The sequence below is a fragment of the Pangasianodon hypophthalmus genome, chromosome 3, assembly GCF_027358585.1.
Source record: "Pangasianodon hypophthalmus isolate fPanHyp1 chromosome 3, fPanHyp1.pri, whole genome shotgun sequence".
NCBI lineage: Eukaryota > Metazoa > Chordata > Actinopteri > Siluriformes > Pangasiidae > Pangasianodon > Pangasianodon hypophthalmus.
This window is the reverse complement of record NC_069712.1, coordinates 2,953,548-2,980,000: the sequence shown is the minus strand read 5'-3', so window position 1 is coordinate 2,980,000 and position 26,453 is coordinate 2,953,548. Positions and strand designations below refer to the sequence as shown.

At 38.5% G+C, this 26,453-nt stretch overlaps 1 protein-coding gene across 12 annotated transcripts in view; it reads left to right on the top strand.

Annotated features, from left to right (window-relative positions):
* The window catches only part of tenm3 (teneurin transmembrane protein 3), a 758,992-nt gene that overhangs the window by 334,202 nt on the left and 398,337 nt on the right, over positions 1–26,453 (top strand). For all 12 annotated transcript variants that reach the window (XM_053232303.1, XM_053232299.1, XM_053232292.1 and 9 more), the window contains one exon: positions 13,492–13,608. The gene's annotated coding sequence lies outside the window, so the exon portion shown is untranslated. The remainder of the gene's footprint in view (positions 1–13,491; positions 13,609–26,453) is intronic.

Here is a 26,453-nt window from a genome sequence, read left to right as displayed (position 1 = left end):
AAGATCAAAATTTATTTGAAAAATATAAATATAAAAAGTTTGATATGTTTATTTATGCATGAAAGGGTTAATGGTCCTGTCTCCTAACGCCTGAAGTCACCGGTTCTGGGTTCACAAACAATTTTGTTACTCCTTTGCATAAAAAATAAACAGTTCTGACTTCATTTTGGTGAAAAAGAGTTAAAAGAGAGAGGAAATTGAACGATTGAATCGTTGTTTGACGGAAGTAAAGTGACTATTGTGCTATTGTAACCCCCAATCTGTCGTCTCTTCATCCCGGTGATGACACGATTAAACCACCCTGATGGAAATGAAGCCAAAAAAGCCTTTTCAAAAGCTCGAAGGCAGGTGTGTCTGGTGTGTGTGTGTGTGTGTATGTCTAGTGTGTTTGTGTGTGTGTGTGTGTGTGTGTGTGTGTATGTGTCTGGTGTGTGTGGGTGTTTGGTGTGCGTGTGTGTATGTCTGATGTGTGTGTGTGAGTGTTTGTGTGTGTGTGAGTGAAGGGAAATAACAAAAGATGGAAATGGAAGGTGTTTTCTGCTTCATATTTAAAACCATGTCAGCTTTATTCCACCCTGTTGGTCTCCAGGTCACCTGAACATCATCACTGTCTTGAGATGTTGAGAGTAAAATATAATTGTTAGTGTAGTTCCACGTACATTAAGGTGTGTTAGAGTTCAGATTTAAACCAGCCATTAGGGGTCACAGTTGAGTCTTAACAGCTGGAGTCGATTGGCTGAGTGTGTTTTGTTTCGAAGCGTAGTGCTGAAACTCTTAACGACAGATCTAATCTGTTGCTTACATTCTATGTGTCACGCTCTTACTGTGTGTGTGTGTGTGTGTGTGTGTGTGTGTGTGTGAGAGAGAGAGAGAGAACGGTGTTGTTCTTGCCCTGACATGTTTTATCTCCTACACGCTCAGCTCCAATTTGCACCCAAGTGCGAAAAACCTTGAGCCAAAGAGATGCTAGGAAAAGCAACACCGACAGTAACACACACACACACACACACACACACACACACACACACACACACACATTTAGTGTTAATAGTCACACTTAGTGGTAAAATACTCCACTCACACTCTGCGAATCAGTGGCACATTTTAACCCTGATTTAACACAAGTGCTGTTTACAGAACGGCAGGTTTTTGCCTTTTTTACCTGTTTACCTGTCAGTCACAGTGAAGGAGGTGTGGCTTGTTTACCTGACAGTCACATTAAAGGAGGTGTGGCCTGTTTACCTGTCAGTCACAGTGAAGGAGGCGTGGCCTGTTTACCTGTCAGTCACAGTGAAGGAGGCGTGGCCTGTTTACCTGTCAGTCACAGTAAAGGAGGCGTGGCCTGTTTACCTGTCAGTCAGAGTGAAGGAGGCGTGGCCTTGGTGTCTCAGTAAGAACATCAGGCTGAATGTATTCAGATTAAAGAGTCTCACTTCATTTTTCTTTTAAAAGTCTAATGAATAAATGAAATGAACAATATGCATTTTTCCCTAAAATATTAGATTTTGAAGCAGAACACATACAGAGAAGGTGTGTGTGTGTGTGTGTGTGTGTGTGTGTGTGTGTGAGGACACAGAGATCCTGTGAGCCGCTGCGCTTGGGTGTTTAGTTTTAATTATTACTCCCGCTTTTCTGCCTTGATTGCCATTAAAGCTTCTAACAGAGGAGTTTAACTAATTATTTAATTGTTGCCTCATTTGTGATAATTGGCCATCTGAAAGAGTGCACATATGTGCCTGTGGCAGAGTTTAGTCCCGTTAGAGGGGACACACACACACACACACACATACGCACACACCTCTTGTATTTCTTATTTTATCATTAGCAATGTGGATGGACGTATAGAGAGAAAGACAGAAAGACATACTTTAGAAGAAGGATTTCATTCCATTATGGGATGAGTAAAGTATCTTTCTATCCATCCATCCATCCATCCATCCAACTCTCTATTTGGGTAAAGTACAGAGCAGAGAGTAGTCTCTTTCACTTCATCTCTCTCTCTCTCTCTCTCTCTCTCTCTGTGCTGTAATGGATTATTATGTGATTGGTATTTCTCCTTCACCTGATTGCTCTACTATTTTCTCTCTTTGCCATCAAATCGAGAGAGTTTGGTGTGTGTGGTGGGCTTGAGCGACGTGTGTGTGTGTGTGTGTGTAGACTCCAGCATGCCAGATCAGAGCCGGAGCAGGGCATTGTGGGTAAGGGGCGGCGTTCAGGACGCCATTAAAGCGAAGCGGGATCGGGTCCCAGCGCCGCAGCTGTGGTTTGGAGCTGAAAAGGAACCGAGTCAATTAAAACCCCAAACTAACCGCTCACTGCTGCACTGCTCGACCTCTTTTACTCTCATCTCCAACCACGAGCGAGACGCTGCACTCCAAAATATGGTCATTTTGATTTGTGTTTTTGAAAATGGAATGATATTCACAGACACACACACACACACACACACACACACATGCTGGCTGGTGTATAGGGGACACAAAAGAGCAGTTGGAGTTCGAGCCCTTTGTGCCAGCTCTGTCTAATCCAATATCTCATACTCCGTCTGATTTTGGCGTCTCTGGCTGCGTTTCTCAGAACCAGAAAAGGACGGAAAAAAATAGACTCCTAAAAAAAAGAAAAAAAGGAAAGAAAAAGTGCATTGTTTGGTGCGATAAACAAAATACGTCTGTCTGAAAGTCCTGCGCGATCTCATGGGTATATTGAGATAAAAACAACTCAACCTTTAATTCAGAAATGGAATAAGGAGCCGCGTTTGTTCTTAAAATGGGACAAACTGCCTCATGGGACGGCGTGTCTGCGGGCATGAAATCACACTCCGAGGACCAAACAGGCCCCCGAGGGAGCGGCTGAGCCGCTGGATCAGCATTCACCCATCTCCTAATGAGAAAGGACATTCAGCTTGTGCTCAACTCTGCACTCTTTCATTTCCAGGAGATGTATTTTAGAGTATTTCTGTAATTGCATTGTGTATATGGAATTTTACATTTCTTCATGGTCTTTATTTACAGTACAGAAGCGTTTAAAGTAGAGATCGGATATCTAGAATCAGTATCGAGCTGATACCGGGAGAAAAAAAGAAATGAATTTGATCCGATCCTGGAACAATGAACAAAACAGACTGGAATGGGATTTAAAAAAATTTTTTTTTTTGAAATTGGAAATGTTTAGTATAAAGTCTTGACTGTATTTTTTGATAGATAGATAGTTATATAGTTATATAGATAGATTAGATAGATAGATACGATAGACAGACAGAAGGATGTACCTGTCGTTGCTCCTTCAGGAGAGAACTCTGGTGTGCTACAGGCACGGAAAAGACCTTGATCTATACTATATTTTATGTATTCTTTATTTATATATTTAAATTTTATGTATTTAATATATATTTATTATAATCGTTATATTTGAATCTATTAAATATGAATAATTATTATAATATTTATTCTATTACACCGGTTGATTTTGTGTAAAATCTGTGGTTTTGCAGAGCTTTATCTTTATTCCTGTATTTTTTAAGTGCTTCAGTAAAAAAAAATCATTTTAAAAGCTCAGCAGTGTTTAAAAGAAATTAATCTGAGGAGCATCAGCTGAAGTATCAGGAAGAAAATGCAGGTCTGGTGCCGTGTCTGGTTTAAACATTTGCGCTGGTATAAAAAGGTGCAGGTGACTTTTACCCTCGCTGTAGGTCAGAGTGGTTATAGCGAGCGCCTCACAGCTGTGCGAGGCTGACTCACAACTGCCTCGCGTCACAATCCGAGTCAGCAAACACCACCTCCCGAGTCTCAGGGCCGAAGTGGACACGAGCGAACTGCAGCCGAACGGCAGCTCGAACGGCAGCGTCGTTACAGAGATCAGGCAGCGTGAGGAGCGCAGCTAAATATCACTCTTACTGCGTGTGATAGAGTTACTCCAATCACTTCCAGGTGCAGCCGTGACACCTGAACACCTCCCACTCTCTCCCTCTCTCTCCCTCTGTCTCTGTCTCTCTCTCTCTCTCTCTCCTCCTCTCTCTCTGTCTCTGTCTCTCTGTCTCTCCTCCCTCTCTCTGTCTCTATCCCCCCCACCCCCCTCTCTCTTCTCTCTCTCTCTCTCTCCCTCCCTCTCTGTCTCTCTCCTCTCTCCCTCTCTCTCTCTCTCTCTGTCTCTCTGTCTCTCTGTCTCTCTCGTCTCTCTCTCTCTCCCTCCTCTCTCTCTCTCTCTCTCTCTCTCTCCTCTCTCTCGTCCTCTCTCCCTCTCTCTGTCTCTCTCTCTCTGCTCTCTCTGTCTCTGTCTCTCTGTCTCTCCTCTCCTCTCTCTCTCTCCTCCCTCTCTCTCTCCTCTCTCTCTCTCTCCTCTCCCCTGTCTCTGTCTCTCTCTCTCTCTCTCTCTCCCTCTCTCTCTGTCTCTCTGTCTCTCTCCCTCTCTCTGTCTCTATCCCCCTCTCTCTCTCTCTCTCTCTCTCTCTCTCTCTCTGTCTCTCTCTCTCTCCTCTCTCTCTCTCTGTCTCTATCCCCCCCCCCTCTCTCTCTCTCTCTCTCTGTCTCTCTGTCTCTCTCCCTCCCTTGCTCTCTCTCCCTCCCCTCTCTCTCTCTCTGTCTCTCTCCCTCTCTCTGTCTCTCTCGCTCGCTGCTCTGTCCTCCAGACAAAAGCAGAACCCTGTTTGTTTCTTGTTGTCTTTTTTTGCTCGTGTGATTAACCATGGCTCAGATCGGATGTTCTGTACACTTCATACATTTGCTTGATGAAGAAAACAGTCCTCCTTTAGCTTTTCAGCTTTTCAGCTTTTCATTTCCTTCTCTAATTCATTTTTTCTGCTTTACTGTTCAGTAGCACTAGCAGCTTCTAGGCTAATCCAGTGTGCGTGAGTGTGCGTGTGTGTGTGTTTGTGTGTGTCTGTGTTTGTGTGTGTGTGTGTGTGTACATGAGAGAGACACAGTTTTCGGGGTGGACGAGTGTCCTGATGTGACTGTCGTCTCAAACAAGAGACGATTGTGTGTCATCCGTACAGTTAATCTTCCAGCTATTCCTGGAATTCCTTTAAAAAAAAAGAAAAAAGAGGTAAAGTCGAGTCGCTGTTGTTCTTCAGTCGTGTCAAGCGGTTTCTGAGACACAAGCTCCCATTCTTCAAGTTTGTATTTTTAAATTATTTCTGTTTTTTTTTTCATGTCAAGTGGTTTCTGAGACAAAAGACACAAGATCACATTTTTGTTGTTTTTTTAAAGGCATCAAACAGTTTCTGAGATACAAAACACAAAAAACACTATTTATTAATTTATTTTTATTTTTTAATGGTGTTATACAGTTTCTGAGACAAAAGATAAAATTTCTTCAAGTATTTATTCATTCAGGGATTTTTGTTTATTTTTATTTAATTTTCTGATGAATTTTTAACGGTTTCTGAGACACAAAAATAACTTTTTCATATTTTATTTATTTTTCTCTATAGTTTCAGATGGTTCAGTGTGACAGTAGCAAATTTTTTTTAAGTAATTTCTTGCGCTCGTGTCAAACATCTTCAGTTGGAGCAAGTCAAACTCTGTGTAAACAGGAACAGTGATGACGATGATGATGATGATGATGATGAAGATGAGACCTCGCTGCACTTTCACTTCAGCCCCCTGCTTTAGTTTCCTCTCTGCAGCAGTAAAAGCTTTCTCATGGCTGAAACGCAGCGATTCTCTGCCAGCTAAGCACCACAGGACTGAATTACAGAACGCTTTTAATCAGGTTTGTCTCATGGGGGTGCTCCACCAGCGCACACGGATCGCTTCTGATCGAAAACAAACTCCACCTTGAAGTTTTTTTATTTCGGCACCTCTGCTTCAGCCTTCCCGTCGTTTGAGCACAGCGGTGACGGCTTTCCGAGCTTAATGTGGGGTTAGAGCTAAAATTGCATCCACAGCACATCCTGAGCGCGTGATTACCCAGAGGCTCCACCTGGGTTGGCTTCATTTTCATTACGCTTATTTGCTGGAGTAACAGTTGTGATGTGTGAATCTTACATGTTATTTATTTATTTATTTTATTTATTTGTTTAAGAAGAAAATATTAATATTCATGAATATATTAATACATCATTTCACTTTTGTTTCTTTCTTGTAAAAGATTATTATTATTATTAATATTATTATTATTATTAGGGGGCCAAGCACTGAAGGTGTGTAGGCACCCTATTGTTATTCTATGTTTTCTTCTTCTTCTTCTTCTTCTTCTGGTTAGGATGTCAATGGCAGCCCATAGAACCATCTTGTAAAAAGTTGTGAAATTTGGCACACTGATTGGGAAGGATCTAAGGAACATTCTGACCAAATTTGGGCCAAGTGCTGCCAACGCTCTAGCGCCACCATCAGGTCAAATTCGGGCCTAATTTGGAAGTTCGTTTATGGTCATAACTTTTGAACAGTGTGTCCAAAATTTTAAAGCCAGGCATCCATGCATTTGGCCACCTAGACCTTTCCTCCTACAGTCAGAGAACGCCACCACTGTCCGTGGTTAAAACATACACATCATGAGTGAAGCTACAAATCACTCTCGAATCGCTTTACCTAAAGTTATGGCTCTGATTTCCTGTGATGTGACTGCTTAGGCAACAATTGTAGCGTGTCTGTGAATGTGTGGGTGCTTGGCCCCAATAATACTTTTTATTAATAATTTTAAAATAAAAATTAATAAAAAGTTTTATTATAATAATTAATTAATAATTAATAATTAATAATTAATAATAATTATTATTATTATTATTATTATTATTATTTGTTACCTGCTTAAAATTATTTGTCATACAGCATATTATCCAACAGCGCTGCTCTTAAATTCTGGATTCTGATTGGTCAGGAGGTGTTAATGAATTTTCTAATTTTCACAGGTTTCATTGTGCGCTATGGTTTCTATAGTAACAGCTCAGTCACAGGGACTTGTACAGTGGACTCTCCACATAAACGTATTAAAAACTGTGTGTAGTCATTGATTTATGAGCAGAGGTTTATGGAAGGAGTCTCCAGTGTCAGCGCTTTGTCAGTCAGACGTGAAGTTGTAACTCAATTTAGCTTTGCGGTTTCTCTGTAATATGACAAGCTGTGGAGTTTTTTTTGTCTTATTAAATTCAAGAGAGAGGAAAAAGTGAGGCTGGTGAGGAAATGACTGTGTATAGCTGCTATAACATAAGTCAGAAAAGGAACTTGTTTCACAGAAAATTACGTGTAACTATAAACGGATAAAAAAAAAGCACGTCAGTCCTTAAAAAAAATTATAAAAATTGTAATCATTGACAGATTGCTGTGGTATAAAAGGACTAAAACACTTCAGGACATGCTGTTCAAGGAAAATAATCAACTTCGATCAGGACACAGTAACTCCGCTTCATCACTCCTTGCTGCTGTTGATTATTTTCCTATAACTGCACACCTCTTACTGTTTTATTCGTTGCATAAAATGACGTTTCAGACCCCCCTTATTAGCTCCCATTAGTGTGTGTGACTGTATCAGGATGAAAGTATCTGGGTCATTTTAAAGGCCGTGTTTAATTACGCGCTCTGCATTAACACTCGTCTCACTTCCTCTCATTCTTTTCGGCTTTTTTTTCCTCCCCTCTGCTGCAGCGGGATGTTTCTCACTCTCGATTTCTCACTCCATATCGAACAAGGCTCTGGTGCAAATCCCAGCATAAAAGCACACATCTATTCATAATAAAGTAAGGAGAGTCACAGAGAGTGGGTGAGACACGGAAACTGTGTCTCGCAGGTCAACGATGCAGAGAGAGAGAGAGAGAGAGAGAGAGAGAGAGAAACAGGAAGAGAGAGAGAGCAGAGAGTCCCATGCTTGAGCTCGCTGGTGTAGTGCAGGACGGTGCTGTGGGTTTATACTGCGTTCAGCAGTATAAAGAGACCGTAACTCATAATTCCTGACCTCTACCTTGGAATTCCTGCGAGTTCAGCAAGTGACGTTAAATCAACATGGCCGCTCACAGCACTAACAGTAAACACAGTAGCAGTTCTTTATTTATTAATGAGTTAGAGTGTGTATATATAAGTATTAGCTTTAGATCAATCAGCATACAGACATATTCACTTGTTAAATCTCTAACACTGACTCTAGAGTTCGTTGTTTTGAAAAGGTAAATATGCATCGCTCATCACAGCTAGCTCGCTTGCTATCAAAAGATGAACATGGAGGAGGACGAGGTTTTTTTTCCCCACTTTGTAGCTCGAACACACAAAAGGTCGAAAATGATGTAATTCCAATCTCTGACTTTCCCCTTCTGAGGTCTGCTGAATGCAGCATTAGTGTTAGGAGAAATTTCAGAGTGATTCATCAACCGAAAGCCGTCAGATCATCACGTCAAATCTCAATCTGTGTTTAATGAAATTGTTCATGTGGCTTACGTCAGGAAATGTCACCGCAACACTCTCAGCAATTCATGTGATCAAAACTACACGAATTACACATGCGACATTTTAGTCTGTGATTGGAGCAGTCCTGATAGCCGCAGTATCAGCAATCGTACACATGTGGAGAAAAAAATGAGCTGCTATAAACCTGCAGTTCGCTCAAGTGCCTCTAACCGCAGTGTAATGCAGCTCAGGCAGGAATGGTAGCAAAAAGTTCTGCATAAACTGCCGGAGAAACAGTTTTTCACACATCATCAGTGTAAACAAAGTGCTTCTAAGATTGGACGAGGCAAAATCAGTTGATTTCGGAATAAAACGCTGTTTTACTGCCGTGTGGTGTGTGGTGTGCTGTTGTAGTAAAAAATAGTGGCATGATGGAGCGGAGTCACTCTTACCACACAGAAGTTGTTTATTTCCCAGTATTGACATACTTTTTATCTGTTTATAGTTACATTTAATATTCTGTGACACAAGTTACTTCCTGTTCTCGCTATAACCACTTTCCCTCACCAGACTCTGTTTTATTTCCTCTCTTGAAGTTAATAAGACAAAAAAAAAAACTAAACGCAGCTTGTCACTTTGCTGAGAAACTGCAAAGAAGTGTTGTTGAAAACACTTACAGCTTTACCTCTGACGCTGGAGACTCCTTCCATAAATAAATGTCCCCTTACTTCAAGAAAGCTTCACCATATCATCGATTACGCACATTTTTTATATCCGTTACTGTGGCACGTCCGCCGTACAAGTCCCTATGAACGAGAACCAGTTAGAGCGAGCGATGCCTTCTGACCAATCAGAATCCCGAGTTCTACATCACTGTTGTGTAAGATGTTTCACAACACATTAGATGAAGCTGTTTGAAAGTCGTAATTGTAGCACAACACTGAAAGTGATAAGGGATGATAGTATACATGGAGGTCCACATTTGGCATGTATGTACACATTGGCGACGCTACGATTGGAGACATCCATTGTGAAATTGATTCATGTTTCCCAACTATTTCTCCACTATAAATAATTAATATTAAACATCATGCTAATGTCCCGGAGAAAGCCCCTTGTTATTCACTGCTCTGTATGACTCTGTGCTTTTCCTTCCCTACTTCACTCGAGTGATAAAAGTCATGCAAATGCGTGATTGACCCTGGGGTCACGATTCATGATTCGCTGTGTGTAGTGCGTATTTGATGTGCGATTTCATGTGTGAGTCGGCGGTTTTCAGAACGCCGAGCTTCCCGTTATCTCCCGAAACAGCGTCCGCTTCTCCACCACGGCCATGCGGGAGGGCTGTGTCTCAATCCCACACATCTTCTCTTAAAATCCACCGAGTATCCCAATCCCAGCTCTCCACAGGAAACCGTCTACAACTGAACTCTCAGACATACACAAACGCACACACACACACACACACACACACACACACGCACACACACTCTTTTCTAGAGTGTGTGGGAAACGCAAGCCTGAGTACCACCGGCGCAGAAGAGCTTCAGTCAGCACACATACGGCCATGAAGCGGGCCACAGGGAGTGTGTGAGTGTGTGTGTGTGTGTGTGAGTGTGTGTGTGTGTGTGTGAGAGAGAGAGAGAGAGAGAGAGAGCAATAATCTGTCCTCATCAGGACATATGCAATTACGGGTCATCAAAGCAGATGTGTAAAAGCTCGGAGCTCCACCGAGGCGGTGTCTGATGGCCCACTGCAGCCGTGTGATCATGACCACTGATTACACCGAAGCCCAGAGTGCAAAGCACACACTCGAAACAATTAACACGGCCGTCACACTCACTCACACACACACACACGCTCTTCCCTCACACACTTCACTCACCGCAAAGACCTTTAAAAACCTTCACGTAGTGAAGCACTCTTTACTTTTCTAATAATAGCCTTATTTATGATTCAGTGGCATTAAAACACATCTCCTGCATTAGTAACGCTAAATCCAGTGTGTGTTTGACCCTTCGCTTCATCTTAACGTCATCCTGCACGTGTTTCAATCTCACGGTTAATCACAGTGGCTTTTGAGCCCCGTTCTTCCATTTAAAACAGAGAAAGTCTCAGTATTTCTATATAACACTGGTGTGGGGGCGGGGCTACATATAAACCCGGTCAGTTTATGGGCTTTAGACCAATCACATGCAAGATAAGAGGATGACCAGATAGCTAACTTAACTGGTGTTAGTGCTGAACAAAATCGTGGTTGTTATGGTAACACTGTATTTCATAGACAGGGTTAGTGTCTGGTTTAATCAGTGAAAGAATAATCACACAAACCCACGCTCTGATACGGAGATCCCACTCTGGCTAACATCCGAGCAGGTAGAAGTAATCACGGCTTAGGTGATATTAGATATTAGGACATGAGAGTGTATAAAGCAAAGAAAGAAAGAAAGAAAGAACATTTATTTATAAGTGTTATAGAGATGTTCCTGGATAAAGAAAAAAAAATAAATAATTGATGTGGATATTTGAACAAGCGAGGCATTTTTGGGGAAAACAACAACAACAACAACAATAATAATAATAATAATAATAATAATAATAATAGTAATGATAGATATGAATATTATGACAAAAGGGGCATTTCCAAAAAAAAAGAGAAAAAAAGCACCGTCATAATATTATTATTATTATTATTATTATTATTATTATTATTATTAAATAAATTGGAGAAAAAAGTAAAAAATAGGATTGTAAAAATATATAAGGGGAAAAACACTATTTATTATTCCATGTAGATATTTTTTAATTGTTTTAAAATGTATAATTACACTTTTCTAGCTCATTGAAATCCCATCATTAAACAGATCCTTATTTGTTTTTGTTTTTTTCTGTTTTTCATCACTACGTCCTTTAAACACTTTCTGTCTTTATCATCACAGAGCACAGGTTTAAGACAATACACACAGCCTCTGACCTCGTGTTTAAGCTCATAACCTCCACTCCTGGATTTATTCCACATTCACACTCCTCACTGTTTTACTGTAAAGTTAGATCAGTCAGCTCGTAGTGTTTTGCGTGTAGTTTAGTGGGTAAAACACCTCGTCCAGTTTCCTTATTGTTACAGAACACACACTTCAGAAGAACAAAGCACACGTCGAACGAAGCAATCATCTCCAAGACCTCGATGAGCCACGAGCGACTGAAGTGCTGAGACCGACACGTTTCTCAGAATAACTTCAGTTTAAAAAAGTGCTTAGGTGTGTCTCCTGCGTGTGCTATTGTTAACACACACACTTTTTTTTTTAAATCTTTTCTATCACCACGTCCCGTATACAGTTTATATTATTATCTCAAAACACATTTTAAAATGAAATTCACACGGCTGTCAGGTTCACACGTCACACATCTCTCAGCACAGAGAGCCGGAGAGAACGCTCTGTTTACTTTCCTCCTAATGACTTCATCTGCAGTTCACTCTGTACATGTGCGAGAGTTCACACACGCCTCCTGCCTTATCTTTCTCAATCCTGATTATTACTCTTTCACCACTTTCTATACACAGTTTACACCATTAAACTGTTCTCACTTACGTTATAGCAGCTATAAACAGCCTCCCTTCTTCTCTCTCTCTCTCTCTCTCTCTCTCTCTCTCTCAGCAAGTTAATAAGCCAAAATAATACATGGTTTTGTCGTGTTACAGAGAAACCACTAAACATAAACGTAAAAACTCCTCTGTCTTCAGATTTCAGGAAAACGACAAGTTACAGCTTTACCTCTGACTGTTACAAAGCACTGACACTGGAGACTCCTTCCATAAATCTTACATAACAAATATCAACAAAGCTTAACTTAAACACTGCGCTTTGGGAGTACTGTGTACTTCATTTAAGCTCAAAACCAGCAGAGACTTAAATCAAGAGGAAAATTAAATACATGCTGCTCAGAGTGTACAGTAAGATCTAAAATGCGCTCCAATGAGGACAGAAAGTTAAATTAAAAAAGAAAAAAAAAATACGTGTACTATAGGTAAAAAAAGGTATAGGTAAAAGAAAAGAAAAACTTACTATATACCAAAGATAGTACTTGCAAAAAGAAATTAAGTAGTTAAGATTTAAATAAATAAATAAATAAATAAATAATGTACACAAGATAATGGTCTAATGGAGAAAGAATGTTGAATAATTTTTGTATAATTGAGGTTTAGATACTAAGATGCAGATAGAAACTTAAATAAAAAAGAGATAAAAATAATAAAAAATAATAAATTGTAAATAATAAAAAAAGAAAAAATCTACATGTTCTATAAACGCAGGATGACACTCTGATGCCGACAGAAAGTTAATAAATTAAAACAAACCCTAATGTATTATATACACAAAACAATAGATGCAGACAGAAAGTTAAATCATTAAAAAAGGAAAGAAAAAAAGCATGTACTATACATATAATATACATACTGATACTCCAAAGGCAAACATTTACTAATATTTATAAACCTAAAAATAATATTTTAAAAAATCTACATGTACTATATATACAAAATGATGCAGATGCAGATAAAAAGTTAATCATTTAAAAAGGAAAAAAAAAATGTACTATATACAACAGATGGCCCTCTGATGCAGATTGAAAGTTAAATAATGAACAATAAATAAAAATTAAATAATAATAATAATAATAATAATAAACTACACATACTATACACACACGATGATTCTCTGTTGGAGATGGAAAGTTCATTATTAAAGAAAAAAGGGAAAAATTAATGTACTATATACACAAAGTGATACTCTGATGCAGTTCAATTAAAACAAGAAACAAGAAAAAAGAAAAAAGTGAAAAAGAAAACATTTATTCTGCGTATTTATGGTAAATATTATAAAGGTTTAATATTTGAAAGGTTATTGGATGGCTGAGCACCGTAGTATTTTTATCCACACTGATGCTGTATTACAGTTTAAAATGACATTAAATAAATTTGAATGAATTAGAATTAAATCTCCAACACGTTTATTTTTACTGTGTGAAAAATAGATTGCTAACAAGATCAACACTAACTGTAGAGTGTTTAACAACACTGTCTCTCTCTCTCTCTCTCTTTCTCTCTTTCTCTCTCTCTCTCTGTCTCTCTCTCTCTGTCTCTTTCTCTCTCTCTCTCTCTCTCTCTTTCATTGTGTAGACTGACGGTCAGATCTCCAATTCTGCTGCGCTAAGCTCCATGGATTAGTGTGTTTACACTCAGCGAGGCTCCTGATTGGCCAGATGAGATCCGCTCACATCACTTCCTGTGCAGCGGGTAAGTCTAGCTGCGTGTTGGATTCTGGATTTTAATAATCCTTAGTTGTGTTGTGAGTGTGTGATAAACACACACACACACACACACACACACACAGTCTTGTCATGTCATCTTATGTTTTTGCTAATGGCCATCATTTATCTTCGTTACTGTTTATGTAACCCTCACTATAACCTTTGTGTTGAGTTGTGTTTCTCTGTGTGTGTGTGTGTGTGTGTGTGTGTGAGAGAGAGAGAGAGAGAGAGAGAGATTTTTTTTCTTGCTTTTGCCACATGTAAAAATGACCATTGTTGCTAACCACTTATTCCTGAATCCAAGCTCACACTACACAACTTTCACAATCTCAGAATACACACTTTCAGTGTGCGCACGAGGCTCACACACTACACCATCTTTCTCGCAAAAAGCAGTCGATCATGTGACTGTCACTATTTAGTTTTTCCGGAAACAAGGAAAAAAGAAAAATGAGAGAAACCATGGAGGAAGTTTTGGTTTGAGGGGAAACCAAAAAGAAACATAGCTACTTATATAGTACTGTGCACCAGCAGGAATTGTGTCATGTTTGTCTTTATATTTATTGTTCCTAACAACCATTTGTGTCTGACATCCCAAATAGTTTCTTATAGAAGCGTTATTGTTGTGTTTACATTTTACTCTCACTCGCACACACTAATAGATGGATGATAAACTGGATTCAGGGATCTGCTGCGCGTGACCACAGAAGAATTTGAGTTTCTCTCGGACTCTCATTGGCTGTTTCTCGTCGCCAAAATGAGTCAGTGACTGGATTATCAGGGGCTAAAATCGTGTACTGTACCCTAGGCTTAACTGTTAGATGGTTAAAGTTGGAAAAGTGAAAAGAAAATGGAGGAAAAAAGTTTATTATTTGCCAGTTAGTTAGTGCTGTGTTAGGAGTGTGCGTAACGTTCACACAAACACTTTAGCTCTGCTTTACCTTGAGTTCATTTTAAATCACATTCTAATTTATAGTATAAAAATAAAATGTATATAATGATTAAAAATCTATAACAAATATATATAAAAAAAGAAAAGAAATAATAAAAAAGTACCCAATTTAATAGTTTTGGTCAAAGGGGAGGGGAAAACTATAATCTTTTTTTAACTAATGAATTAATTTATTTATGTGCTAGAATTGTACTGCAGGCTGTTGCATTATATTATATTATATTATATTATATTATATTATATTATATTATATTATATTATATTATATTATATTAATACATATCAATAATCTCTGAAATAAACAAACCTCTATTCATACATTCACATTCATATGTCTTAAGGATAAATGTTTATCAGTTTCTTTATTATATCTCTGCAGAACTATTTACTGGCTCGTATTTATTGTGGATGTCGGAAGTAAATGAGGGAAAGCAGGAGTGAGCGATGGAGACTGTTCTGATAAATCGCTCACATGTAGCTTTGGTGAATAAAGTAGTTTAGTCTCGTACTTTCTAACTGCATTTCCCAAAAATAAATAAAGGCAGCTCATAACAATGGAAGCTAATTGTTGTTTTTATTTAATCAGTGATTTTATTCTCCTGCTGTTTTCATAAATACAGGACTACAGAAAATCACGTTCAAGTGCAGGAGGTTGAGGTCGGCAACGTTTGTTTTATGAACTGTTACGAGCAAAGGCTCATGGGAAAGCTACACACCAAGCGCTGTCACTTCACTTCACCAAGAACTGAGTGTGTGTGTGTGTGTTTGTGTGTGCGTCAGTGTGTATGAGACGTACTTCCTGCTGTGCTCCCTACGTCAGAGACCTAACCGTGTCGTCCAATCAGGCGCCAGAGCTGTCTGGACGAGCCAATCAGGCGCAGCGGTGTAGCGTTGGTACGGAATCAAAGCCTTGCAGCTCTCGTGTGATTCATTCTAGTAGGGAACGAGGAGGAGGAGGAGGAGGGAGGAAGAAAAATCTTGACTCTGTGTGTAGGGAAGCGTCAACCTCGTTCCATATTTCACTTCATAATTTCTTCCCCTTCATCGAACTGAAACATCTCCAACAGCAGCCCGCCATTTTGGCCCCTGTCATCATTTCACACTCTGCAAACAAATCACGTCGATCCGCCACGACGTTCCCACACGGATAAAACGGAAAATAGGACGCTTCCATCTCCGACTCTCTGCCTTTAACTAACTGTGATAAACATGTTGTAACTTTTTTAAACGCCTCTTCTCACCTGTCAGCAAACAGCTGTGAGTTTTAGTTATTTATTAGCTTAAACTCATCTTGTCAGCTTGACAGCTTTTTCACTCTCCCACGTTTCATTCGCACATAAAAGAGCAAGGTGTAAAAGCGTTTATATGATACGACGCAATATGACATTATGTTATTTCTCATCCGGGACGCAACAGTGAGATTTCATCAAGGTGAAATTACACAGATAAATGTTTGCTAACTGAAAGCAGGTGATAACTTCATCGCAGCATGAGAGCCGGAGCAGGGAGAGGGCCGGGAGGATGGAGGGATTAACGGGACGACGCGGTAGTGGAGGAGTGCGGGTCTGAGACCGGACCACCTGCTGAGACGCCCGACGCTCTGCATGGAGAGAGAGAGAGAGAGAGAGAGAGAGAGATGCCTCCCTCTTTTATCGAGCCCTAGATCGGATTAGCTGCTGGCCCTTTTTTCTTCCTTTATTTTACTCTCTCTCTCTCTTTCTCTCTCTCCCCGGTTCTCTGAGCAGTGAAGCTTCTATTCTTCTATCGCTCATAGATTTGACGTGACGGACGGCCGTGACGGGATTTCACGTGTACTTTTCTTTAAGATGCTCTCTGCAGTAGGGCCTATTCATCCTGACACTCTTTCACCAACATCCTCTGAAGTAATACGTGTGTGTGTGTGTGTGTGTGTCTGTGTGTGTGTGTGTACATGCTCGTTGCAAACGAATACACCTATGTATATTTGGGGTGAAAAAATCTTTTAAAGTTTGTTTGGGTGTGCCTGAGAAGCCGAGTACGTTACCCATAATGCACTGCACATGACTCCAGCTTACATGCAGAAAAAAAAAAAAAAAAGTAAATAATACTACTACTAAAATAAGGTCATTTATTCAAAAAGGATGAGTAAACGAATTCAACATGCCATTATTAATTGTGTTTTTTCATCCAGCATCTATTGTTTTATAAAGGTCTATTCGTGTTGAGCACTTTTTTTGTTTTGTTTTGTTTTTTGTTTTTTCTTTGTATGTCTTTTACTAAGAGAGACAGAATGTTTCCATTTTGGTTGCTTTAGGTGTAAAAAAGCATTGATTAGCGATGATAATTCTTAGGTGTGTGACAAATATAAAAAAAAGTAAGAACACAAGAGAAACTGAGAAAATTACAAGGAGGACGAATAGAGGAGAGGGGAAAAGAGAAATGGAAGGGAAAGGAAGAGATGAGAGAAGAGAAAATCAGGATAAATTGAAAAGAGATGAAAGTAGGCGGAAAAAACAATAAGAAAAAATGAGGATAATGGATTGAGTATTTGAGAAAAGAGTAAAGGAAACGAGGACGAAGGAAAGAAAATGAGAAGAGGAACATGAAGGAAGAAGGGAAGAGAGAAGAAAAACTGAGAAGCAGAAAGGGCGTAGGAAACCATGCAAAAATTAAAGGAATATATAAGAACAAAAACAGTAAGAAAGTGAGGACAAAAAACAGACAACAGAACTAGGAGAAGAGAAGGAGAAAAAAATGAAAGCAGAAGAAAAGTATAAAAACAGAGAAATAGAAGTGAGAGAAGAAAAAACGATGGCAGGAAATGAAATAATAAACAATTAAACATGGGAGTAAAGTCAAGACAAAGGAAGGGAGGAGATAAAAAAGGAAAAGATGCAATGAGGAGAGAGAGAGTGTGGATGTGTGTGTGTGTGTGTGTGTGTGAGTGTGTGTGTGTGTGTGTGTGTGTGTGTGTGTTTAATACCCTGTCCAAAATCAATGTTTAACAAACGACCTAAAAACCAAAAATAGGCTTCTGACATTCCCCAAATATTCCAAATCCCTCTAACACTGTTTTTAAAGCCGCTTTGATGGTTTTCCGGAACATTCAGTCTCTCTCTCTCTCTCTCTCTCCGTCTCTCTCTCTCTCCCTCCCTCCGTTCCAGAAGCCCGGTTCGTTCCCGTGCCAGCCACCAGTAACGATATTCCAGGAAAGAGCTCCACATGTTCAATTATATAATTACATCATCGCAGATTTAGACAGATGTCCCATAATACATTTCAAATGCAATCAGCTGCACTCGATCCCCCCACATAATGCGCTCGGAGAAGAAAAATGATCTCCGACGCACACGGAACACATCATATTTGTCATGTCGCTGCTTGGGTTGCCTCGCGTTGCTGCTACTGCCTCTGCTGCTGTTGTTGTTGTTGCTGTTATTAACATTAGCTCGGATTTCCGGTCGCCATTTCAGCACAGATAAGTTTTTTTTTTTTTTTTTTTTAACGCCGAGTTCGGAGCCAAGTCCCCTGGGCGATACCTGCTCATGCTAATCACCTCGTTGAAATACATGTAATTTCTGGGACACTTGGCGCCTCAGACTCGGAGAGAAGTTCCACTTTGCTGCACAGTTTGCTGGAGGCTGAGACGATTTCGCCGATTCACGGCCAATCTCTTCTCCTCGGAGCACAGATGGCACACAATCCTGCTCAATCCTGACAACTGAGAATGAGTAACTGTTTACTTTGGCGACAGAGATGTATCTGTGCACCAAGCGAAGGAAAGCTGCTGTTTATACGCTACAGGCCAAAAAAATAGGAGAGTTTAAAGTTTTTAGAAATATTTTACAAGTTCGACTGCCAAAAACTGAAACATGCGTTTAGACTAGTAATGATGTATGAAGGGAAACAGTTCAGCGCACGTGATGGTTAGATTTCACAAATCGAGCGTCTGTAGCAGAGGTGAGATGGAAAATACCAAAACATAAATATTTCAGATTTGCCAGCCTTTTTACATTTTGCATAGCAGCTCCAGAAATACTCCAAAAAACAAGCCTTCTTCTTTCCCCCTAATAAAACCTCAGACTGGCGCATGAATCCTGAGTGATTGACGGTTGCTCAGGTGTTTTTGGCTCTGTGCCTGAAACATGCTCTAACGCCCTCAGCGGCCTCACGGTAAATAATCCAGAACTGTGATTTTTTTTTTTTTTAGGTCATTATTGTGACGTAAATACCGTCAATGTACTATACATCCAACTTAACCATCTTTAAATAAGTTACCATCAGTCAGCTATAGCTACACCACAGCACGCTGAATACTCAAATCTGATTGGTCGGAAGGTTTGGAGAGTAGTTCCAACTGTAACATGAATGATAGGTTTATATTAATGCTCTAGTTCTAATGTGTTATTGTTTCCAGCTCATTCACATAGTCTATAATAAACATTAATTAAAAAAAAAAAGGTGGTGTCTTCAGCGTCAGCGCTTTGTAGCAGTCACGGTACTTTATAAAGCTTCCCAGCGTGAGGAAGTCTTCAGGACAGAGGAGTTTACACTTTCCGGTTTCTCTGTAAAATGACGAGAGAGAGAGAGAGAGAGAGAGAAGGAGAGAGAGAGAGAGGAGTGAAAGAGAGAGAGGATGGAGAGGGAATGACTGTTTATAGCAGCTATAACATAAGGGGAACAGGAACTAACTCGTCTCTGGTTGAAATGTGTGACGTGTCATTCATTAATAAATGAAATATTGTAACTGTTGGGAAATCGCTGTGGTATAAGAGGAATAAAACACTTCACTCTGTGTAATTATATGAACGTGACACACTTCGGGGTGACCACACACCCCCCGGTGTGGATGATTTCTGTATAACTGCACACTCTTCCATGTGTTATTCCATACTTTTTACACCACTGAAAATGTCCGAACATAACTTTCGAAGTTTTGACTAGAATTTAGTATTTTTTTAAGATTAAATTTGCCTACAATGAAGTTTCAAATGTAGCACTTTACACATAATTGTATAATTGGACAGTGATTTATAAGACTTTGCTTTGCTCTCCTGTGACAGGCAGAAGTCACGAGCGTTCACGAGGACGTTAGACAGTAATGCGATTTGTTAAAGGATTATATCAAAAATGTAGTGTGTTATATGTCAGATGATGGAGGCGAGCAGGCGCAAGTGCAGTGAAAATAAGTACTATACACATGAGCTATGAAACACACACAGACTCCAGGTGACGAGAGATTGCACGCGACACAGAAACCAGAATAAATTGACATTCTGAATTCATCAGTCAACACGGACATATAGAGCCATGGATCTCAAAGCGGGGTCCGTTTTTATTTCATGTTTCTGCTCTGTATAATGCTGAAGATTACCATCAGCTAGTATCAAGGCTGCTGTGGTTATTAGTTAGTTATTACTAAAACAAGAAAAAAAAAAGATCTGGATAAGTGAAAATCTCTAATGGTCTGAATGAATCCGTATGATTATAATCTACGTAGTTGCCCTGTTCTTCTTCAAACTAAATCAGTGCTGTGAACATACGCAAGTCCTTGGAAATTCTTTTACTCTTTACACCTTAGATGCAAAAAGTTTGAAAAGCCACCGATATAGAGAATTCAGACTGTTTTCAGGAAGTACAAGAGGATAACAACAAACATTCAGACTGTGAATAGTTATGGGTCAGCTCATAGAAGTTATATATGGTCATGTTATAATAATAATAATAATAATAATAATAATAATAATAAAACATATACATATACACTATATTATATCCATCTCTTATCTAACTTGATGTTGGGAAACTTACTGACTGTTACAGAGCACTGAAACTGGAGACTCCTTCCATAAACATTTAACAAACATCTCTTACAGAAAATGTCACCCTATCAACATTTATACACATTTCTTTTCTTATACAAGGAGTTTTTAATATAAGACTCAGATTATATAAGCTTCTGCAGCACAAGTCCCCGTGTATGAGCTGTTACTATAGAAACGATACGCATTATAAGGCATTAGAACGAGCGCATTAATATAAACCTGTGATTTATGATGCAGTTGTAAAGATTCAGACCTGTGCGGGTCTGTTGTAGAAAAATAAATAAAAACCTTCAGATTTCTGTGACTTGATGATGATTTGACGTGTGATGTTAGAGCTCACGCCTCATGTACGCTGCTTAAAACTCCAGACCCGCCAGTAAAGCGTCATAAGCAGTGGCCATGATATTGGATTAAATAAATGAATAAAATGAAATAACATAACGTACTGTAGATGTTGATGTCGATGTGGAACACTGCTGAGTGGACGTGCTGTAGACGACAGAGCAGAAATGAAAGGTCTCTGCTTTGTTATTTTCCGTATCAGATTGTTGTTCTGACGTTATCTCTTACAAAATTATTATCATTATTATTATTATTATTATTAATACAGCGTTAATAAGATTTAGCTCGGGCTTTGTTTTACAACTTCATAACCGATACAGAGAGAGAGAGAGAGAGAGAGAGAGAGAGACGGACGCATCCACGATTGATAATAATTCAAAAAGCGCTATTATATTAAAGGCCACTCCTGATAACTGATAAGGCCGAGCCGAAAATGGTATGAATGCGAGTCATTAATATGCGAACTCACAATTCAAACTCGTTTTCTCTCTTGACAGGTTTTTTTTCTTTTTTAGATTTTTGTTTTCTTAATCTCAATAGAGGTCCCTAAAGTAGCTGTTTATTGTGTGTGTGTGTGTGTGTGTGTGTGTGTGTGTGTGTGTGCGTGTGTAGTGACCTTTTCCATTGAAGAGACCAAGAATGGAATAAAGCCGCCATATCTCAGATAATAATAATAATAAGAAGAAGAAGAAGAGAATTCCTCATCCTTATTTTTTGAAAGAACCCTTATTTATGCAAAGAACCCTTCCTTGAAGAACCCTTAATTTCTACGAGTATATTTACATAATTTTATAGATTATATATTTACATAATTTTATATGCATTCAATAATGTATTATACACAAAATGATAAATTAATTAATTGTTGATTTAAATTCTAGCTCTAATAATACTGTTTAATTTATATTTATATTATTTTACACATTTCACATGAACAGCATTTACTTTTTTTTAAAGTAATACAATAAATTTAATTACATTTTTAGATTGAATTTTATTTTATTAGATTTCTAATTTAATATCATCTTTTTTTTGGAACACAGGAACTGTTATTTAATTTAAGACGGGTTTCATTTCCCACAGCAACAGAGTAAATTTAGTTTTTATCACACACACGTAACGCATTTCCCTCGTGCACGAAACGGATAACAAAACACACTAATCAGGGCAATCGGCCCCCGGCGAGACTCACACACTGCTGACCACCGAGAACACACTCGACCCCCACCTCGTCCTCGTCCCCGTCTCTGTCCTCTCTCTCTCTGTCTCTCCCTCTCTCTCCCTCTCTCTCCTGTCCTCCCCTTTAGCCTCTCGTCTTATTGCAGTGAAGTTTTCTCATCTTTACAAATATGAAAGTGGAAAAGTAGTGTATTATGTTTAGTTATTTGTAAATAACACACACACACACACACACACACATTTTAGTGCGTGTGGCAGTTTACATGAGATCCACGGGATCCATGTTCCCCCAAATTACCTGTGGGAGACATCACACCTCGGTTTATGCTTCTCAAAGCACTCGGCTCAGCTTCGTAAGCACATAACAGCGGGGATTAGTGTAAATTTAACTCCCTCTCTTACGATAGATCAAAATAAAAGGTTATGGAATGACATTTTCAGGGTACTTGGGCGTTTCAGCTAAATTTAGACCTTTTGACTTGGAAAATGATATATGACTTAAAACGACCGAAGGATTGTCAAATGAATAAAATCGATAAATGGATGAAGAGGCACTTATATGAAAACTAAAATATCCCATGCACTTATTAATGAGGAATTTATTCCTTTATGAAGTTAATATAATTACTAATGTGACTAATATCACAGGTTATATATTCACTTTTATGCATGTTCTGATGTATAATAGATTTATTTTTGTGTTTGTTTTCCCCGAAAAATGTCATTAGACAACAGAAAACAGTGCAAAAGTGCCTCTGCTTTAAGCCTCATTGAAAGTATAGTTTAAAAAAAATCCCCATCCACACCACTATTACATGATCCTCATTTGCATATTGGTTCCTGATTGGCTCGTGTTATTTATGATGCAATAATACTCTCGGGATATGTGTTCAGAATTAGGAGAAGTTTTTCAATAAAAGAGTTGGGAAAATTAAATAAATAGAGTTATTATATATTATTAATAATTATACATTAAATAAATAGTAATATTTATGATATTAATAATTATAATGTACAGGAGTGAAATGATTATAATTACTAATGTGACTAATGTCACAGCTTTCTTATTCACTTTTAAGGATATTCAGATATTCTAGTCCAACATAACTTTTTTGTTTGTTTGTTTTGAATAATAAATTGCTTGTACAATAGTGCAGAAGTGGCTGTACTTTAAACTCTCATTGAGAAAAAAAAAAAACAATTACTACATGATCTGCATTTTGGTCAAAAAGTGGTTAAAAATTTCACCAACCAGAAAATGTCAGGTGGCGCAACCACACGCTCCTGAAAAATATTATATACAGAAAATGGCACTTTTTACTGTCTGCATTGCGTAAGACTCTGTAAATCATTTTATTTTATTTAATTCAAGAAGATTTTACACCTGGATGTTTCAAACACTTTTTCCATCCTTTTTTTTTTCAAGACAAAAAAAATTAAAATAAAAAAAAACATATATGCATTACATAAGCTGTTGCAGTTTTACACACATAAACACATAAAATCATGTCAAAATATTTTATTTCTAATTTTATTTGACTAAATAAAATAGTCTTTTTAATAGCCTATTTAATCTGCATGTCTGGTCAGACGGTCGCACCAAATGGTGTTTTTAGACATTAAGAGACACGCATTTTAAAATGTATTTTATTCTGAGGCACTGAGGGGATATTGTAGATTGTATTTATGAAATTACTGTGTTGGAAAATATTGGACTTGGACAGAAAATAATGCATCTCATGTCAGTGAGCAATTTGTATTTTAGTTCCTGATTGGCTCTTATAATTTATGATGCAGTAACATGCTGCTGTGAGGTGTTCAAAATTAATTTTTTTTTTCCATAACAGGAAAATAGATATTTTTTCCCTTATACTTGGTTAGTTAAGAAAAGTTAAGAAAATATTTGCTGAAGAACATTGTAACCATTGAGATGATTTAGGAATGTACAAATGAGTTGGAAACAAACAAACAATATATATATATATATATATATATATATATATATATATATATATATATATATATAAACAATATTTATTTTCAATATATCAAATTACACTTTAATATACAATTTACACTAGCTATTACAGCGCACAGAAGACAGTTAAAGGTGCAATCGTATTTTTTTCGTACTTGTACAGATCATCTGGAAAATATGTAGAACATGATTTCAAAAAAGTGTTTAAGCATTTAAGGTTTAAGGTATGAAGTGGATGAGAATCTGTTTTTCTTTGCACATTAATATAAACCTGCACTACTGTCAGAGCTGCTGTTCTAGAAAATTAATCAACACCTTCTGACCAATCAGAATCCAGAATTCAGTGTGGTGATGATTATGGGAAGGAGGATGAGGAGGAGGAGGATGATGGAGAAAGCTTAGAGAATTTGTGTGTGCACTCAAAATCTGTTTGGAAAACTGACTTCCGGGTTCGGAATGCTTGTTTTTGTTTGGATGGGCCTCCTGTCAGCCATTTTATAGATCCTGGGGGTGGAGCTTCATGATCATGGGTAAGAATGGTAAAAAGAAAAAAAAAAAAAAAAAAGGTAGTACAAAAGAAAAATATATATATAAATATCGATCTCACCTACTTACGCTAATCCTGAAAAAATTGACTAATTTTACCTTTAAATGTGTTAATTATAGAAAGACAAATAACAACGTCAGTGAAAATACCATTCTGTATCAATTTCTCTCTCTCTTTCTTTCTCTCTCTCTCTCTCTCTCTGTATTTCTTTGGTCTTCTTTTCCTTTGCACCTCATAACACTGTAAAGAAAAGAGAAACTGCTGCCAAAAATGAGAAAGTAGATGAAAGAAGTCACCTTCTAGGTGAACAGTGGCTTAATGCCGGAGAGTGAGAGTGGAACATTTCTCTCCCGTGTCCAGCTCCGATCCTGAACAACCTGCACTTTTTCTGTAAACTAGCAAGCAGCACGGTTTCTGTATGTCAGCCCTGAATCTGTTTCCTGCAGACGGAAAGTGCAGCGTGAGCGGGGCAGATTAGCCGCTTCATTAGCGCTGTGTGTCCATGCTCCACATCAGCGTGTCGTTTCACACTCACACAGCTCCCAAAGACACACCGACTCCTTCTAATCACTGAAGGGTTTGTGTGTTTGGGGTTTTTTTTTTCCCACAATGCTCAGCCCTGCAGCACGAGCATCAGGTTTCTGCCTCTCGACCTCAAACAGCCCCTCTGTGGAATGACGTCAGTCCACATCACATACCTGAGGATCATTCCTCACCGCTCTCAGACGTCCATCGTCACGCCAGTCGTGCTTAATTTATTCCCCTGTCTAGAGCTCATTTTTACTTTAGCACTTAATAATACTCTCAGTTTTAATCACCATTGTTCTGCTGTCTAGTTTTACTGTACATCATGCTGTAAATGAAATGTTCATGTATGAAACCTGTAGTATTAGTAGCATGAGTCTGTTTACTTTGTGTGTACATTTTAATTCATACATGTCTTTTACTCATACCTGTTTATTTCATTTTATTCCTTTCCTTTATTAGTAGTGCTTATGTCGGAATTCTCTTAACAGGAAAATGACAAATCAGAGACTCTCAGCTGTTCATGTCCTAAAAAATCGTATTCTGTTCGTCTTCTTTCCTCAAAAAACAAAACACAGTGTGGAGATGCCTACATATTAACCACCACTAATAATAATAATAATAATAATAATAATAATAATAATAATAATTGCAATCAAGTAATATTCTTGAGGAAGAGGAAGATGGTGATGAGGTGGAGGAGGATGAGGATGAGGAGGAGGATGGAGAAAGCTTAGCTCTGTTTCAGTGAGAGAATCACAGCCTCACATACGTGTGTGTGTGTGTGTGCACTCAGGAGGTATTGATATACAGAGTGTATGTCTTTAATCCAGCTCTCTCTCTTTCTCTCTGTCATAGATCTCTCTATCTATCTATCTATCTATATTTTGTTTCTTTCAAAACAGAAATATAAACAAAGGAAAGGATGTTGTCTCTACACCTTGCTTTAGGGACGATTAAAAGCAGCTCCTAGGTTAGTACACTACGTAGTGAATAGCGTGTGATTTTGCTGTGTGACTGAATAAATATGTGTTATAGTGATTTTCCACAATAGTTTTCTGGTCTGGAATCTCACTAACCTTATTAGTGTAACTGAAGGCCTGTGTGTGTGTGTGTGTGTGTGTGTGTGTGTGTGTGTGTGTCTATGATTCTGGTCCAGTGGCAGAGCCTGAGGGGGAGATGGATTTATGTAATTTCCGATGTTTAGACTGTGAACTCACACAAACACACACACACACACACACACACACACACACACACACACACACACACCACTTGCTCTTCCACTTAATGCCAGATTTTTTTGTTTCCTGCATCCCATAATACTGTGTGTGTGTTGAAATCTCCCATTTGTGTTTGAAGTTGGATCTCTTACCTCTTTTTTCTCTGAGATAGGGGCGTGTGTGTGTGTGTGTGTGTGTGTGTGTGTGTGTGAAGACCTGACACATTTCTCTGTATATTGATTTTAAAGTGTAATAGTGAACTGAGAGTTTTTAAGATTTAG